Source organism: Euprymna scolopes, chromosome 43 (genome assembly GCF_053919585.1).
Source record: "Euprymna scolopes isolate OS-2025 chromosome 43, ASM5391958v1, whole genome shotgun sequence".
NCBI lineage: Eukaryota > Metazoa > Mollusca > Cephalopoda > Sepiida > Sepiolidae > Euprymna > Euprymna scolopes.
The window spans coordinates 50,558,809-50,578,328 of NC_136524.1; the positions used below are offsets into that span (position 1 = coordinate 50,558,809).

At 32.6% G+C, this 19,520-nt stretch overlaps 1 long non-coding RNA gene across 1 annotated transcript in view; it reads left to right on the top strand.

Annotated features, from left to right (window-relative positions):
• Positions 1-678: 678 nt before the first annotated feature.
• Positions 679-19,520, top strand: part of LOC145268343 (uncharacterized) — a 28,764-nt gene continuing 9,922 nt past the window's right edge. Inside the window, exons 1-3 of the long non-coding RNA XR_013864878.1 lie at positions 679-846; positions 8,836-8,887; positions 9,410-9,460. This is a non-coding gene — a long non-coding RNA (uncharacterized LOC145268343). The remainder of the gene's footprint in view (positions 847-8,835; positions 8,888-9,409; positions 9,461-19,520) is intronic.

Sequence of the window (19,520 nt, forward strand, 5' to 3'; positions counted from 1 at the left end):
TATATATATATATATATATATATATATATACAATTATAAGAAAATATATACTATTGGATTTAGAATTGTAACAAATATCTATCAAGCTCAATGAACGTGAATTTTTACTTTATACACACACACACACACGATATGTATATTTGTGTGTGTATGTGTGTGATACAACAACAAAAATAAAATAAATAAAAACTAATGGATGTGAATTAAATGCTTATTTTGGTTTAGCAATTCCAAACAGCGAAAAAATTTGGAAGATATATATATATATATATATATATATATATATATATATATATATATATATATATATATATATATATCAGAGAGAGAGAGAGAGAGAGAGAGATGGGGGAGGGAGAACGTCCGAATAAAAAAATGAGCAAACCAGATTATTACAAAGCAAACAAACAAACAAAACAAAAAGACTGAGACAGCCAAGCAAGAAATTAATTTTCCTTAAATGTCCTATCCATTAATATTCATTAAACTATTTAAGCAAAATTAGTAAATACGAAACTATCCCCGTTGTGTAATAAGATTAAATGTTATATAATATTATTTAATAAATAATATTTATTTAATAAATATGAATAAATTTGTGCAAGGGGCACCGATAAAAATTGACGAAGGAATAATGCATGTAATTACGAAAAAAAAAAAAATAATAATATATATATATATATATATATATATCTTGGATAGTTTTATATGTAAAAATTGTTGAATTAAAAAGAAAAGGTCTATATAATGACGGCGAATGAGGTGAGGCCGGTTGGATAACAACAACAATAACAACCGACCAACATGGAACGATTCTCGATAAGAAGAAGGTCGCCAGCAAAAGAGGTAAGAATGTAGTTATTTAATTGTAAATTATTTTAAGCAAATTATTTATCTGTGATTTTTTTTTTGTGTTTGAATATATATATATTGTTTAAATAGCACGGAGTTGAGAATATAACTTTTGTCTAATTTTATAATGCCTGTTTGAACTCCCAAAGTTTTTCGCTGTTTGAAATTACGCGCGTAAAAGCATAAAAATGTATTAGTAAAAATATGTAAAAAATTACAAATATCTATATATATATATATATATATATATATATAATATATATATATATATATATATTTAATAAGTTCAATTAAATTTAGTTGTGAAGAAAGTTGGCAAAATCACTAAACTAAGGCGTGAGTTGATTAAGAGAGAAGAAAATGTAGGCAATAAAAAATTTTTTTATATTTAATTATTACATGGGGAATCATTTCGAGTTAAAATCTATTGAAAATTACACATTTTGTATTAAACAAAAAAACACACGCTTTGAATATGTAAACATTAGGTAAAGAATAACAAGTTATCCAATATGGCCATCTCATTTGGATAATTTGTAATTCTTCAACTAATGTTTTACATATTTAAAGTTTATTATATCTCAATTTTAATTCGAAATGATTCCTCAGCATTTGCTTGTTAAGATAGTCGACAGATCGATTTTTTCTAAATATGTCGTTTTAACCAAAAACAATATTACGTACTGGGTACTTGTACAGTTTAGTCAAGACGGGTTTGTATTACTGTACACATAGATTCGAAAAAGTTGTAAAAAAAAACAAATATATAACAAATAAATGTTATCAAAGGCAAGATAAGTTACTTTTCTACCAAACTGGATATATTTTTCGTGTTTTTATTCAATGTAACATATTTATTCAGCTCGAAAAACATACAGTGTTTATCGATGTATTCGAAAATTTAAGATGGCGTCTCACACCCTCTTTAACACCGTAAGTATGGAAAAAAGTGTTATAAATAAAAAACTATACAAAATACTATTAAAAACCCGCCGAATATATGTCAACCTATGTCACGGTAACATATATTGAGCGAGTTTTTAACAGTATTTTATCCGGTTTTTTATTTATAACATCTTTTCCCACACTTACCGTGTTAAAGAGAGAATAAGACGCCATCTTGAATGTTCCAATACATCGTTAACCACTGTATGGTTTTCGAGCTGAATAAACATATTACATTGAATAAAAAAACACGAAAAATATATCCAGTTTGGTAGAAAAGTAACTTATCTTGCCTTTGATAACATTTATTTTTCATATATTTGTTTTTTGACAACTTTTTCGAATCTATGTGTGTACAGCAATACAAACCCAAAAATTCACTTAATTTCATCAAGTAGTTTTTTTTGTTTTTTTTACAGCGGAAAAACACGTTTTTATGAGAGCGCGTTGAAGGCAGCCATCTTGGATTAAAAAAAATTGTTTGAATTTTAGAAATGCCAAAGGGAGATAACTCCAGTTAAAGCGCTGACATCCCTTCCCTTCCCATCTCTAATACTAACTTTTCTTCCTAAAAGTCGAACATTTTGCTCGGTATCATAACAAATTGTTTTTTCGCTGTAAAAAAAAAAAAAAAAAAAAAAAAAAAAAAAAAAACTACTTGATGAAATAAAGTGAAATTTTTTTTCCGGAGAACTTCGTTCCATAACGGATACATACAATTGAAACTTTTTTCAATATTTTCATTTTTTAATGTCTTGACTAAACTGTACAAGTACCACGTACTTAATTGTCATGTCGAAAATAGTAATATATCCAAGAATTACGAAAATAAATCTAGTAGAACAACTGCTATTGTGTTTTTAATAATAATAATGATGATGCCTATCAAGGCTAAAATTAGGTATGACACTAATTTTCGGCACCCACAACAAAAAGTACAAGTAAAATGAAATTAATTCATCTTAATTTTTACTCTATATTTTAGAAGGATCAGGGTTTAAATCTGTTACGGACCAGGATATAATAATACCCTAACTCGCTACAAGAAAATCATGAAACGAATGGAATTAAAGGAAAAAAAGAACTCAATTGATGGATAAGATAAATGTCATTTATTTACTGTTGAAAGAATGAATGTTTTAGATATAACATGTGTTCATGTCCGCGCGGGTGTACCATCGTTTGTTGCGGGACTGGTGGTGTAGAAAGAAAAGGTAAATGTGTGTTCATCTCGCGTTTGGGTCACTATCGTTTGTTCGCGCGTGGGAAGAGAAGTGAATGATGTAATGGAATGAGAAATGGCAGTCCATCGTGTAAACAAAGAAAAGGATAGAGGGTTGACATCAGTTAGCAGTCAGCTACGCGAAGGTATTCACAGGGACCAGTTGTATATATATATATAGATAGAGAAAGAGTGAGAAGTGTACGTACTGTCTGTTGGCTTTTTGTCCCACATAGTAGCAAATGGCGTGAGGTACGCGCATGCGCACGCCTGCCGAATCGGCGGCGGCTAGTGCGGCGACCAATCACCTCGGGAGGCTAGTCTGAAAAAGGCTTGGAAACAGTTTGTCTCTTCCTTTTATAGGTGTTTCCGGTGGTCTTTTGCGCATGTGTGGATTTCCATTGAAAGGAAGTGACATCGTCCATCTGTGTGTGTACGTGAATGTGAGTGTATGTACGCGAACGTGAATATATGTACGTGTGTGGACGTGGGCGCGTATGTTTGTGTGCGCTTATGTATGCGACAAGTAATATAGCTTGAAATGTGAATGCATGTTTTTGTGAGACTAGGAAAGGCTCGCGCAAATCGCATAAACATTGTTTATTTAACACTACATAAAACCGGCGATATTTGATTTTAACATCGCAAAATGACAAAACCTTAAAAGTGACAAAATATAACAATGGCGGCAAGTTTTTCCAGAAACAGCCAAATTAAACATAAAAAATATAGGGGGGGGGGAAGTCAGTACAAATATACGTTATACCTTGTTAAAGTTTTGGTTTAATCATTAGTCAAGTGACATATAACAGTAAAAGTCTTACCTTTAGCTTGAAATATTATGAAAAGGACATATAGTTGTGTGAGCAGACAACATCTAAAACAATTAATTTCCGGTATCTATGGACACCGGTAAGGTACAAATTTTGGGTTTGTATTACTGTACACATAGATTCGAAAAAGTTGTCAAAAAACAAATATATAACAAATAAATGTTATCAAAGGCAAGATAAATTACTTTTCTACCAAACTGGATATATTTTTCGTGTTTTTATTCAATGTAACATGTTTATTCAGCTCGAAAACCATACAGTGTTTTACCGATTGTATTGGAAAATTCAAGATGGCGCCTGACTCTCTTTAACACGGTAAGTTGTGGAAAAGGTATTATAAATAAAAAACTAGACAAAATACTATTAAAAACCCGCTCAATATATGTTACCGTGATATAGGTTGACATATATTCGGTGTGTTTTTAATAATATTTTGTCTAGTTTTTTATTTATAACACCTTTTCCACAACTTACCGTGTTAAAGAGTCAGGCGCCATCTTGAATTTTCCAATACATCGGTAAACACTGTATGGTTTTCGAGTTGAATAAAAACACGAAAAATATATCCAATTAGGTAGAAAAGTAACTTATCTTGCCTTTGATAACATTTATTTGTTATATACTTAGATTTGAAAAAGTTGTCAAAAAATATGTGTACAGTAATACAAACCCCAAATTTTCCTTGTTATCAGATAAAAAGTTAATAATTTTCAATATGGTCATTTTTAGCCCAAAATAATATTTAGATTATTTTTATTAAATTCCTCTTTATTCTAGAAAATATTAATTTTTAATTTCTAAAACTAAGCATTTTTTAAATTTTAACAAAATCTGAAACTTATTTTCTATTACAAAATTTTTGTGTGGAATTATAAAGTAAGTCTTTTTTTCTTTTTTCAAATTTCATAACATTTTTTTAAATTATTTTTGTTAACAATGTTAGAAATTTGACAATTACATCATGCCTTACATTGTATTTGTATTGGACTAATCAGAATGGTCGGTTTTATTTACTGCGTAGCGTTTCGCTTTCGCAGGTTTTTTGTATTTGCATGTTTCTTTTTTCAGTTTGAACCAGCAGCTCGTGCAAGAAGGATGTTCAAACTCACCCTTCATGTGAAGCAAAATGAAGCCTCCAACTTTTGTTACTTTTTTTTTTATTCAAGCCTAAACAATTAGGCGCATAATTATTTAAGTCTGCTAGGTCTGGTCTGGATTGCTGCCCTGACATGAACATTTCTCATGAACTTCTGCACTATCCTCACTGTACGAGGACTGAATCTTTTTACATCAGATGGCATCAGATTGACCCCTTTGACAGCTACCAACTCTTATCTTCAAAGACCGATGAACCAGCAACTAGTTCATGTTGAAGAATCAAAGACTATTACCTTTTGAGGTTGTTACCAGCTCTGTTTACAGAGGAAAAAAAAAAGTAGGCATTTCTTTTTGGCAACCGAGGATCTAATAAAATTTGTTGAATTTTAAAAGTAAGCTTTTGTTGTGTTTGTCTTATTTTGCCACTGTCTTTGGAGCAAAAAGCAGTTAGATATAAAATAACCAATAACAATGGAGTAACTAGTAATATAGGTTATGCAATGATTTTTATTAATGAGATGCAAATATGAATAAATTGGTCTTCCATAGAAAAAAATATTCACGTTTGATTTCTTAACATTCTTTATTTGCTCACTGACAAAAAAACAGCATCGATTTAAAAAAAAAAAAAAAAAAATTATTAGCAAGTTTTGAGAATCAATCTTACACATTTTTTTTATTTATTTTTTATTTATTTATTTTTTATTTTTTTTTTTCAGAGTCTGAAACCTTCAATCATTAAAAAATAAAATATTATTTGGGAAATATTTTGAAATTTCGCAGGCATAATAAAAAAAATTATTTTTAATAATTTTATTACATTTTCGAACTTCTTTTTCCGAAAAATCATAAATCATTTAATATCTTAAAAAACTATGATGTCAATCCCCCTAAAAAAAATAAGATCACGTTGGGCAGTAGGGGGGGCAAAATATGAGTTGTTTTATTTATTTATTTATTTATTTTTTTTTTTTGTATAATATTTTATTTCAGTTTATATATAGTTAAGCTTCTTTTCTTTTTTTTTTTTTAATAAATTTGTAAAAAAAAATTAACAAAATTAATCAATGATTTGATTTTTGGGAAAATTTTAAAAATTGTGTTTTGATTTTTAAGATCAAAATATACAAATATTTTTCCTGTTTTTTTAGCTTTTTGTGGAATATTTTGAAAATTCACCAGTTTTTTTATAATCTTTCTGCTTGAGAATACAGTAAAAATTATGATGAATCAATTTTATTTTACAAGTTTTTATTGTTATTATTTGCTATGAGGGTAGAAAATTTTGCCTTTATTATGGTCATAACTAAACTAAAACGTTAGTCCCCATTAAAATGTAATCTAAATTTTGTATTTTGAAGTTATGTCCCCTGTGTGTGAACTTTTCATCGTGAAGTCCTACTCTTCCCAACACAAGTCTGATCAGACCAGACAGAAAGAACAATCGAAAGACAATTGACTAAAGTATTAGCCAAAATCTTTAACCTTGTATTTGGCATTAATAAGGATGGAAAATTCTTGATCCTACTCTCACTATCTTTGCCCTAGCATAAGTTTCATAATCCACTTGGTAAAATATTGAGAAAAAAAGAGACTCGTTTCTAAAGTAAAAGTTATTTATAACTATCAGCAAGGGTACAAAAAATGTTCAACAGTCTCAAATACACATCGTAGGACAAGAAATCAATTTCCGTAAACTTGTTTAGGGCTTCTAAAAATTCTCCGTAATGCAACCTTTAAAACAAAGGAGACTTTCTTGGTTCAATCACCTTGCGTACCGCAAAACAAGAGAGTTCATTCACAAAGCAATAGTTCCAGAACCACTCCAATATTTGCAAAACTCCCTGGAGGTCAGCTGAAACTGCTTACACACCTCAAAGCTCCCCATTGAACCTATCCCTGGTCCAAGGGTTTATCGTGCTCGCCACAGATCCCAGAAATAACATTGTTTAATATCCATATAAACGCAACCTCGAGAAACTACATGCGCACTCGCATGTACCAACATGACCACCAGCAATAATATAAGAAATAACATTACTTAGTATCTGGAAAACTACTTATTTGTGGAAAATTTAAATGCTATATTTGTTTTCAGCATTCGTCTTTTTAAAGGAAATATATATATATATATATTTGTAATGATATAGGTAGAGAGGGGAAAAGAAACAAAAGAAAGGAATGATATAAATAAATGAATATCTGCGAGTAGCGACCCCTCCCTCTCCTCATTCTCCAAATCAAATGTAGACCCCTACCAAACCCCCTCCTTCACATGACATCGCTAACAAGTTCTACCAAGCCCGTTCCCTCACACGCAACAGCACTAACAAGAACTCCACGACCACCTTTAACACCCTGCCTTTTTCTTCCCCTTCGTTCACCCCTCTCTCTCACTGTGTAAAACTCGATGCGACAGGAAGTAGTAGCAGCGCTATATAAAAAGGAAGAAAGAGGAGAAAAATCTCTAAGCAGGAGAAACAAAAAAAACCCTGTCTTTTTGGGTCGAGACCACAAGGGGAGCAGATGGAGGAACCAGTGACCAGATATGATAGACGAATCATCTCCGTACTGTTCCGAGGATAAAATGAAGGACTTTCTTTTGCTGGCTAACTCAAACACCCATAAAAAGAAACTTCATATTCAATTAACAGAAAAAAAAAAAAATTTGTTGGAACGATTACATCGCGTACAAGTTTTGAGTCGACGAATTGGAAAAAGACCACAGAAGGCAATATATCTGTGTTTACAGACTTTTAAAAAATAATTAAAAAAAAGCAATATATATATTTTATCGGCAGTTAAGTACCCCATTTCTAATACCCTATCTCTCAGACTTAGCCCCTGCCTCCATCCATGTTTATTTCTTTCTCTGGACTGTTATTCCAGAGCGACATTCATGACAATTTTTTTTTTTTTTTTTTTTTTTTTTTTTTTTTATTTCATTATTTTCGTTAATGCTTGTTTTCTCGTTTGCTCGACCTCACCCCGACCCATTGAGGTGTTACATTAAATTTCAATCATGTTTAATAAAGCCCTTATAATATTTTATCCACATGTGTCATTCTTGCTTTGCGCTCAAATCATTCAAGGTTAAATCTTAGACAACGTGTCATTCCATGGTATAAATCTGCACCTGACGCACTTTAAACCTTTTTCTTTTATTTTTGTTCTGTGTTACAAGAAACGTAGGGTGAAGCGCTATTTCAGAGTCGAAGATTCTAGCCAGGGGTGATCGCCTTGATTTAGCTTCTCCCAGCCCGTAACAATATATATATATATATATATATATGTGTATATAATAATGTAATTTAATATAGTGTTTATTTTATTGCTTAATTCAAAATGTCAGTCTATAATATTCTTCAAGTTCTATTAATATAAAGTTTCTTAAAGTAGATACATTTAAACCCCTATGCCAGTAAGTAATTATGTCAATTAGTATAAAGTTTTGGTGAAGTTCACATTAGTACATGTCTGGCAAATCGAAATAGACTCAATTGTAGGTGGCATGATTGGAGCTGCTTCTTATATAAATGCATTAAATTTTGGGGCCTGCATTAGAATCTAATCAACTTCTCTGAATTAAATGTACATAATTCATATTAATTCTAGCTTCCCTTTTTTTGTTCTTTAGTTCTCACATGCTATGATTTTTTTTTTTTTTTCTGAAAAATGAGTGGAAAAAAATTGCCGTTTTTTTATAGATTAGAATATATCCATCTAACACTTATCATTGTGAATTTATTTTTATTTGTAGTAGTATTATTTAGTTCCTTACATTAAATAGCTTTATTCCTTATCTGGAGTGATTTCCATAAATATATGTAAAATGGAAACGTTTTTATTTAATTTTTTTTTTTTTTTTTTTTTTGTTAATTACAGTTTACTTCTAATGTCCGGAAACTTTTGCATTTGACGTCAGATAAAACAATGAGTAAGTGACTTTGCAGGTTTATACATTTTTGTTTGAAAACTTTTGGTAATTACGTATTTTTGGTACTGCACTGAAATAATGTTAGTTTTTGGAAAGCCATTCTTAGTATAGGGTGTTTTGTAACTATTCTGTGCTTCCCACCTAACAATTTAAAAAAGAAGAAAAAAAAAATCATGAAACTTGAATTTAACCTGAAAAAACTATCTAAAAATACATAAGTACCAGATTTTTTTTTTGTCTGTTTTATTTAATTTTTATTTGATATTTTTTACTCATCTGCTATTAGGTTATTGTATACACGGCATAATCACGGTGACACATTGGTTCTCATCAGATTATCACAGTTAAGCAACGGTTCATAAAATAAATTCTATTCAAATGTATTATATTATGGATAACAGTGTTACAACAACAATTGGAAACAAAGTTTGATTTGGTAACTTAAAGCCTGTTTGTGTTTCACTTTGGAAATTCGACAACATAACTTTGTTAGATGATTACTATTTATTTTTATTTTTTCAGCTAAGACATCAGGAATCTTAATACAAAATTTAATGACAGTTTATTTGAAAGGTAAGTTATAAAGTTACGTGTGTGTGTGTGTGCGTTTGTTTCTGAATTTTTGAGATAAGAATTAATTGTTCATATTATTTGCATTATCTGGACTACTGTTCTCATCTTGAGTGTTAATTTCACCACATTTCGGTTGATGTAAGCTGTATTTTGTTGATCTCGGAAATCCTGCTGTTAAACTCAATAATTTGCACGGAATTTCAAATGGATGCATGCTCTCCTTTCTGGGTAGAAGTAAATCCTAAATAATTCTGCTATTGTATTTTTTGAATGTCGCTTGCACTGAGGATTGAACCTTCAACCTCCAGCAGAATGTAAATTTAAAACTGAATTTAACAAAGTATTTTCTCCACTACACCTACAGGTTCACACTTGCAAATTATTTAAAGTCATAGCTGATGCAACAAGAGCGTGCTATCACTATGGATTAAATAAAGGGTTCTGTTTGAAATCCTGTGCAAGTTTCCGAGTTTGACACAAAGATTCCTGCGTTTTATAAGATACTCCTGAAAAATGTTGGAAGTTACATCAACCGAAATGTTATGCAAAAAAAACACTTAAGATTAGAACAGTAGCCCGAAGAATCTAAATAATACAAATTTGTGTGCTTCTTTATTTCTTTGTTATTAACTTTAATAGACTTCCATAGAATACATGATTCTCTTGAGTATATAATCTGCTTGGATTAGATCTGCTGTCTACTTGCTGGAATGTAACAGTTGCTTCTGTTGCTTACAGATTATTTCATGGTTCTTGCCCCACCACAATGCTTAAATACCACCCTGTGCTGCGGCTGAACAGACCAAATCTACAATATACATTTACATTAAACCTTCTGCATAATCAAACCGGTGTTGGTTCAAAAATGTACCGGCAATCTCCTTTCGTATTGTGTTCTGCAGTCCTGAACGTGCTGTCTCAGAATTGTGTGAATGAACATGTATCACTGTTACATTTTCAGAGTTCTGTATTGTCTAACCGTCGTGATGTTACTAAGTTTTATTCATTCCCTAATTAGTTTAATAACTTCTTCAGCAGAAGAATATAACTGGAATTTCCATAGGTCTCGCTAGTAAATTATTAGAGTAAGATTTCTTTCATCTAAAGTTTGACCTTTTGTGATATAAAGATGTTGGGTGGAACGAAGATGCTTTAGGCAGAGTGTATGCTCATCTAGTCACACTGAGTCATATTAAAACCAAACATATACAGAGTAGAATAAGTGTCGCCCTAAAGAAAACAACACTGCAGTTTTATTCCAAAACTTTTATTGAAAAAATCAATTGATTATGTAGTAGAGCTGACATCTATTCAATGTAGCTGCCTTCAGCCTCAATCACTGCCTAAATACAGGTCCGGAATTGGGAATATACCTTTTCTACAAGCAAAGACGTGCTGGCAGCTGCTCCTTGTTCCAGACACTCAAGATACGACAATCGCGCTGGCTTGGATACCTGTGCAGAATGCCCGATGGCCATCTCTCTAAGGATATCCTCTGCAGCGAACTGGCAAGAAGAGAAGGATACAAAATTGTAACACTCCTTCTGGGTTTCTTTGGATTTGTGAACCGGCACCAAGTCCTGCTGCCACACCCAGGGTCTGGCAGCGGCCACCTGATTGCACCAGGGAATCACTACACTCTTCAGCACATCCAGGTACATTTTGGTGTTGACTTTGAAGCCAACTTCGAAAATGTGAGGTGGCATGATGTGGACCTCACTTGAAACCACACCAAAGACCAAAACTGTGGCCGGAAACTTTGAGCTGTGCCCTCAAGCGTTGAACTGTCTGGATTAGCATTGTGAGGGTGCTGGCAATGTTCCTGTTGTCATAACTTGGATCAGTAGAGAGCATGAGTTGTACAGTGGCGCATCTCCGATCTCGCTTGTTTTGCATTGTCACTTTCAGACATGATAGAAGACTCCTATTGCTCTTGAAGTTTGTACACAACTGGCCGATTAATAGATGGTCTATAACAAAAAAGAAAACCAGTTTTCATCAAACGGAAATGAAATCATGTCTTTTCTTGGGCGACAACTTTATCATTCCACCATGTGCGCAGATAAAATGATACAAATAGTTATTACAGTGAGTATGTATATATGTATATATATGTATATATATATATATTATATATATATATATATTAATTAATTAATTGCTTGCGACATATCATGGGCATCAATTGGTGGGATAGAATCACCAATGAAGAGGGGCTAAGACGTGCCGGCAGCAGCTCCTTGTTCCAGACACTCAAGATACGACGATCGCGCTGGCTTGAATACCTGCGCAGAATGCCCGATGGCCGTCTCTCTAAGGATATCCTCTACAGCGAACTGGCAAATGGATCAAGAAGCCGCTGTCGCCCGGTGCTGCACTTTAAAGACATGGCCAAACGGGATTTGATCACTCTTGGCATCGATGTGAATGTGTGAGAGGAGCTAGCCAAAGATAGACCAGCATGGAGGTATGCCTTGAGTAAAGGTGGCGAAGGACTTGAGAACCTTTGGTTCGAGAGGCTGGCGCAGAGAAGACAAAACTAGTGACTACGTTAACTGTTGCTTGCATTAATCTTTTGTAGATTGCTTGCCATTATTAATTATTTGAGGGTAAACAGTTACATATGGTCGCTGCAAATAGCCGTCTGTTTCAGTCAATGAAACTTCCTCAGGCGACCCGGAATCCCTAGACATGTAACTGTTTACCTTCAAATAATTTAAAAAAAAAAAATATATATATATATATATATTTTGCTCTTTTTATTGAGCACTATCTAACAACCTCGTCTTCATTAGTCCCGACTTTCGAACATCTCAAACTTGAGTAAATATGTGTGTGTGTGTGTGTGTTTTAAATATCAGTGCACTTGTGATGTTTTGATCACAATCAGATTGTTCCTTCTGTAATTAATTTTTTTTTACTATCGATTTTCAATACTTATCAGAGGCATTCCTCAGATGTATGTTGATGTTTAATTAAAAATGTTTAAAAATAAGCATATTTTAAAAAATTTGTTTCTTATGAAGAATTTTATCTTTTTAAAAAAATACAGGAATATCTATCGCATCATGGAACGAAAAATGTCATATTCCAAACATCATATTAAATTATCAAGAATTTTTATATATATATATATATATATATATATATATATATATATATATATTAGTCATGGACGATTCCAATATTTTTCTTGAATCTGTACTAAATCCCTGATTCCAATATAATTACTAATTCTGATTGTTTATAAATCTCTAAATGTTTAACTATAAACTGGTTATTTTGTTCCGGTCACTGTAAAACCACATCTTAAATATGCATATATTTTCTCAAACATAAAAACCCACTTGTGTGTGCGTGAGCTTTGGATTTTAGTTTTACTGGAAGTTTAAGTCAATGAATATTTATTTTATTATTACTTCCAGCAATAGATTTTTTTAAACAAAATCAAACAAAAGATAATTAAAGGAATCAGAAAATAAGCAATATTTTCCCTGATTCAGGTATCCTAAAAAGTTTCACTTTTTCTGATTTCCAATTCTGATTCCGATTAATTGCGCCAACAATAATATATATAGAAAATAATTTTTGTACGATTTTTTTTAAAGCCGTTAATAATCTATTGTAGCCATTACAAGACTTATTTTAAAATCATGTTAGTTTGAATTGAGTTGTCTCCCTTTATTAAAGATGGTGGATCAAAGCACAATGTGTTGATTCATCAAAATTTAATTTTCTCGTTTAAAAATAAATTACTTGATTAATTTATGATTTTTGGAATATGACTTTTTTTTTTTGTTCTATGATGGTATGTACAGTATAGAGATTTTTCTGTAGTTTTATTTTTTAAATAAGATTGAATTCTGAACTTGCACCAAATATTTTTATGTGTATATAAATAATAATAGTTATTCAAATATATATGAGGGGCGTTCCAAAAGCATTATCTTCTATTTTTATTCTGCCTGATTAGTTTCATCTCTCTGTTGCAGATATTGACATATATTAATGAGACTAAGAAAACAACCCCTTTCATGTGTAAGAAGCAGAGATGTGTCATTGAATTCCTAACACAAATGCATTGAGAATGGTAGTGACTATGCAGGAAAATAAATTCTGGAATACAAAAGGCCACTATCTTCGTAGCTCTTCAATTTTTTTCAGTTAAAAAAAATAGGAGGCTTTACTTTTGGAATGACCCTAATACATATATTTAAAACTAGCAAGGAGACCCAATGTTGTCTGGGATTGAATAAGGATCAATGAATGTTTCACACTTCCAATATTTTTATTATCATTTTTCAGTCAAATCAATTGATTTCCTATTCTAGTCAAGGATCCACCGCGGTGCACCGAGAGGAAACTTTGTATGCCTCCCAGCAATGCCTTAGTTCGTTATACATGGGACTGTAGAGAACCTATTGTTGATTTTATGCAATTTTTATATAATGGCTTGAATTAAAGATTAAAATGCAAAAATCAAGTGTCATGGTTCAATTGTGCTCTAAACGGAAACATTCATTTCGAACACACCCATCTTATAAAAAAAAATAATAAAACTCCTGTTGATTTTATATGCTGGGTACTTCTGCTTGTACAGTGATAAAGCTTCTCAAATGCATTTGTGATGTTTTGGTTAAAATCAGACTGTTCTTTCTTTAATCATATTTTTCCAATTATCCATTTTCAATACTTATCGGAAGCTTTCTGATACAAAACATATCTAAGAACACTCCCAGACACATAAAGTACATTTGTGTGCAATTTAAAAAAAAAAAAAAAAAAAAAGAGCTCATAGGGAATGAACTGACACATACACAAAGTGCCTTTTATATATGAGTAAAAATAGATGTGAATAAATAAAAGTAGCTCCCTATCTTGGGGTTGAGCATATTGGGAAGTGATATACAAACTACCATTAACGTATTAAGCGATGCTGTTTGGGTAAACAAATCGATCGGAGGCATTTGGACGATGTCAAAACATTAATTCATTACCCACATAGCAGCAGCCATATAGCGTAATGGTGAGAAGCCTTGACTGTCATTTGGGCAGTCAGGTTTCGATCCTGGCTTGAGGCAGTTGCCTGTCTAGCCACACTGATGAGCTGTGAAACAGCGAAACAATATGTGGACGACATATATATATATAGGCTTGCCTTTTTTCTGTTGTTCTTTGCCTTCGGGCTGGGATCAAAGTGTAGTATCTGTTCCGGCAGATACTGCAAGCTATGACTAGCAAAGACCAGATGTGGGGGCAGCCCCACATGCCTGACCTTTAACCAGCTCCCATTTCCCACCTCTCGGGAGCTGGTCCCCTTTTTCCCTTCCCCCTCCCTTCACTCCTCACATTAAAAATCGGCCTTGTGCCTAATTTGCTCGGTGGGGGAGCAAATAAATACCATCTGTTCCGGCAGATACTGCAAGCTATGACTAGCAAAGACCAGATGTGGGGGAAACCCCACATGCCTGACCTTTAACCAGCTCCCATTTCCCACCTCTCGGGAGCTGGTCCCCTTTTTCCCTTCCCCCTCCCTTCACTCCTCACATTAAAAATCGGCCTTGTGCCTAATTTGCTCGGTGGGGGAGCAAATAAATATCATCTGTTCTGCAGATGTTGCACTTAAGATAATGTGTACCAGTCAATGGAGGAGAAACCCTCTATACTGGGACAATTATTATTTTTGGTAATCAGAGTGCCCCCTTTTTGCCTACTCTTAGGGGAGCTGGTTTTTACCCCACATTAAAAACGGCCTTGTGCCTAATTTGCTTTGGTGGGGAAGCAAATAAATACAATATATATATATATATATATGTGGAAATGTTTTTTTGTTTGTTTCAATTATATTTCACCTTTTATTTATACCAATTCTTTAATTTATGAAGCTCAATGTAATTACAGAGCATATAATAAACAAATAACAAGTCTATATTCCAACCTCAAGATGCTGACCATCCTACAATTCTTTTTTTATTTTATTTTTTTCTTTTATTTTTTTATTTTTGTTTTTATTTTTTTACATTAACTAGACGTTAATAATTTTATTTTGGAATTATATGTTAAAATAAATTAAACTATCAAATTAACATACAGAATTGACGGCGTGGAGCTTGAAATATTCTAACTATTGGTCTGATTGCAATGTTTACACATGTAAAATATTAGTTTATATTAAAATTTCAAAATATAAATAAGCAAAAGGTTAATGAAAAGGTGAAAAAATATAAAATGTTACGTTAAAATAACGTTAAAAATCCTAATAAAATAAAAGCATAATTAGAATCAAATCCTTTTCTTTTTTTTTTTTTTTTTTTTTTTTTTTTTTTTTTTTTTTTTACTCATGTTCACCCCTAACAAGCAGGGTTGTAGAGTCGGATGGTAAAAGTCCGACTTCGACTCTGACTTTTAGGATGCCAACTCGGATTTCTCTTATATCTCCAGACCCCGATGTGGAAATCTATTCTACAGGTCCATATACCAGCCTCCCACACCTATTCAGCAAGCATTTTATAATTACTTTTCATGTATATTATATTTTACGTTTAACATTCACGTCTATAATAAATATACTCACCTATACACTCAACCAGCTTTATAGAATAAGTTAAGATAGCAAATGGATAAAAAAAAATGTACAATGGAAATTTTAATTTTAGTGACTTTACTTGAAAATTGAAACGTAGCATAAAAGAAAAAATAAAAGGTATTTGCAACTTCTCTTCTAATTTTCAGATTCTGTAATCATGCCCAAATGCATTTTATTCTCATTTGATGGATTGATAATTTCTTTTTCTCCAGAAGAGTTAAGGGCAGATGAGGTTCATTGATTGATATAATTAAATGAATTATTTTGCGCTACGAAACAGGTGCTGTCAAGAATTGTGCATGTCAACGTATTTAAAGGAATAAATTTTAAGATGGTCAACATCATGAAATTTGGAATATATATTTGTCTTTCATTTATTATATGCTCTGTAATTACATTGAGCTTTAAATATAAGGTGAAATATAATTAAATAAAAACATATCACATATATTGATAGATAGATAAATAGATAGATAGTAGTCCAGGTCAAGAATGTAAAAAATGAATGATTTTTCGCTACGAAACAGGTGCTGTCAAGAACTGTGCATGTCAACGTGCTTGGGGGAATGAATTGTAGGATGATTAGCATCTTGAGGTTTGGAATATAGACTTTTGTCATTTGTTATATATATATAAGTTTGGTGGTTAAATTTTAAATTCTGAAAAAACAACATATAGACACAGTCGATTTAAGAATTTGTTTGACAGAAGGAATATATAGAAGGGGTTTTAACATAACCCCTTCTATATATTCCTTCTGTCAAACAATAAATTTTTAAATCGAATATATGTGTCTATATGTTGTTTTTTCAGAATTTAAAATTTAACCACCAAACTTATCTATTGCTCTATTCTTAAATATTGAGCTTTTCCTTTTTGGCTAGGATCACCTTGAAAGTATTACTTCAAGTAATATCTATTAGGATTTTTCATCTGAATTCTATCAGTGTCTTATCTAGCTTATAAAACTTTTTATTTATTTATCCATGTACGTATGTTTCATCTTAATAAGATTCATCAATGTGGCTAGATAAAGCGCTACCACCTATCCATGGGTTTGAACACCTGACTAAAGTAATCTTTGATTTCCATCCAATGTCTTTATATCTCATAAGTTCAAAAGAAATCTTATGTGCTTCAGCAGTATAATTCAATTTCAAATAAATGCATTTTAGGTAAAAAAAAAAAAAAACAAAGAAAAACACTATTACATACTTACGTGTCATGTGGAAATTAGTAAAACTTATAAAAATCATGAAGAATGATCAAACAGAAAAATAATTACGGGGTAGTACGATAAAAATGTCGCTTTAAAGAAAACAACACTACAACTTTATTTTAAAACTTGAAAAATATCAATTCAGGTAACTTGATTATGCAGTAGAGCTGACATCTATTCAGTAGCCGTCTTCAGTTTCAATCACCACCTCGATATGGGTCCGGAACTGGGAGCATGCCTTTTCTCACAAGCGCCAACAGGAGCTTGGCAGATAGCAGGGATCAGACTTGCTTTGATGTTGTGGGAGGTCATGTTGGTGATGTTCTTGACGTATGACCAAATGTAGTAGTTCAACAGGGTGAGGTCGAAGGAGGGGAGAAGGGGAAGTGAGAGAAGGGTACAAAGTCGTAGCACTCATTCTGAAGCCAAGCCTGGGTCTCTTTGGACTTGTGGGCCAACGCTGAGTCCTGCTGCCACATCTAGAGTCTGCCAGCAGCCACCTGATTGTACCAGATCACTACACTATTCAGCACATCTAGGTACACTTTGGTGTTTATTTTCAAACCAACTTTGAAGATGTGACGTGGCATGATGTGACCCTCACTAGACCAAAGACCAAAACTGTGGCAGAAACTTTTTTATCCGCATGGGCAAGCCCCTGTTATTCGTGACAATCCAGCGATGCATGTTGAGGGTGCTGGCAATGATCTTTTTGTCATAACTTTGATCGGTAGAGAGCATGAGTTGTTCAGCGGTGCCATTTGTAGACATGATAGAAGGTTCCTGTTGCTCTTGGGATTTGTACACAACTGAATAACTAGTAGATGGTTTGCAACAAAAAAAAGAAAAGAAAAACGGTTTTCATCAAACGGAAATGGAATCCTGTTGTCTTTTCTAGGGCAACAATTTTATCGTTCTACCCCGTACAAGTAAAAATAGAATTTATCAAATTAGACATTTTTATTGTATTTAAGTTTTTAAAATCCAGGGGAAGTAACTGCAACTTATGATTTCTTTTATCTCCTTTGCTTTTCATTAAAATCCACCATTTCAAATAGAAAATGGCAGATTGCTATTACATATATATATATATATATATATATATATATATATATATATACTGAAGTCACAGCTATGGGCAATGGCGGATCGTCTGCCCAAGATAGTTCTATATAACAAACTCTCTACTGGCCATCGTGACAGAGAGGCACCAAAAAAAAGATATAAAAGCCTCTCTGAAGAAGTTGCTCGGTGACTGCCACATTGATCACCTCCAGTGGTCTACTCTCACTGCTGACTGTGATACCTGGCAACATACTGTCCACCAGGCTGTTGCCTCCTTTGAGATCTCCCGCACAAAGCACTCAGGAGTAAGATTCGGGTAGCCTCAGCAGCTACACCTGACGTGACTTTTGACTGCAACCGCTGTGGCCAAACCTGCTTGTCCCGCATGGGGCTCATCAGCCACAAGTGTGCCTGCAGTCGATGTGGACAACCCCCTTAATAGAATCTTTGTTTGCGAAGTACAGCCAAGATATATATATATATATATATATACAAGCAAACAGTTAATAAAGCATGTTAAAAAAACACTTTGAAATGGTGAAGAAAAAGGTGATTGCACATGAATGGATAGTTTGGTGGAAGATAAATAATCCAGTGACGGTAAAATCCAAATGTAAAACTTCAAGAAAGTTAAAAGAATTTCCATTTGCACAAGTAAAATCCAAGGAAATCCTGTAATTGGAAGAAGATGGTCCATAATAATCCAAAGGCAGAAATCCATGGAATAATTCACAAAAATGTGTACAAGGAAAAAAGGAAAAGATTTATATTTATGTCTTGGAAGTAGAGTGAAAAGCATATCTTATTTTTCTTTTATTAATATTATTGGAATCTTTTCCGTCACTGGATTATTTATCTTCCACTAGACTATCCATTCACGTGTAATCACCTTTTTCTTCGCCATATTCCTCTGCTTCACTTTTTTGTTTTCAAGTAAGATCTTTGACTTACTTGTTTCATCAAATACTTTTGTATGCAAAATCTGATCCCACATTTTGCTAATTCCTACCCTCTGATGAGAAGGAAAGTATTTCTTCGAAACTCCGCGGATTAAGGACTATCCACTTATCTAGTGTTTCCTTTTAAGATTAAATATGTTTTTAACTCATTTCAAATTGTTTTTTAACATGTTTTATTAACTGTTTGCTCGTATTATAAGCTCTATTTTCTATTTGGCTTTATTGAGCTTT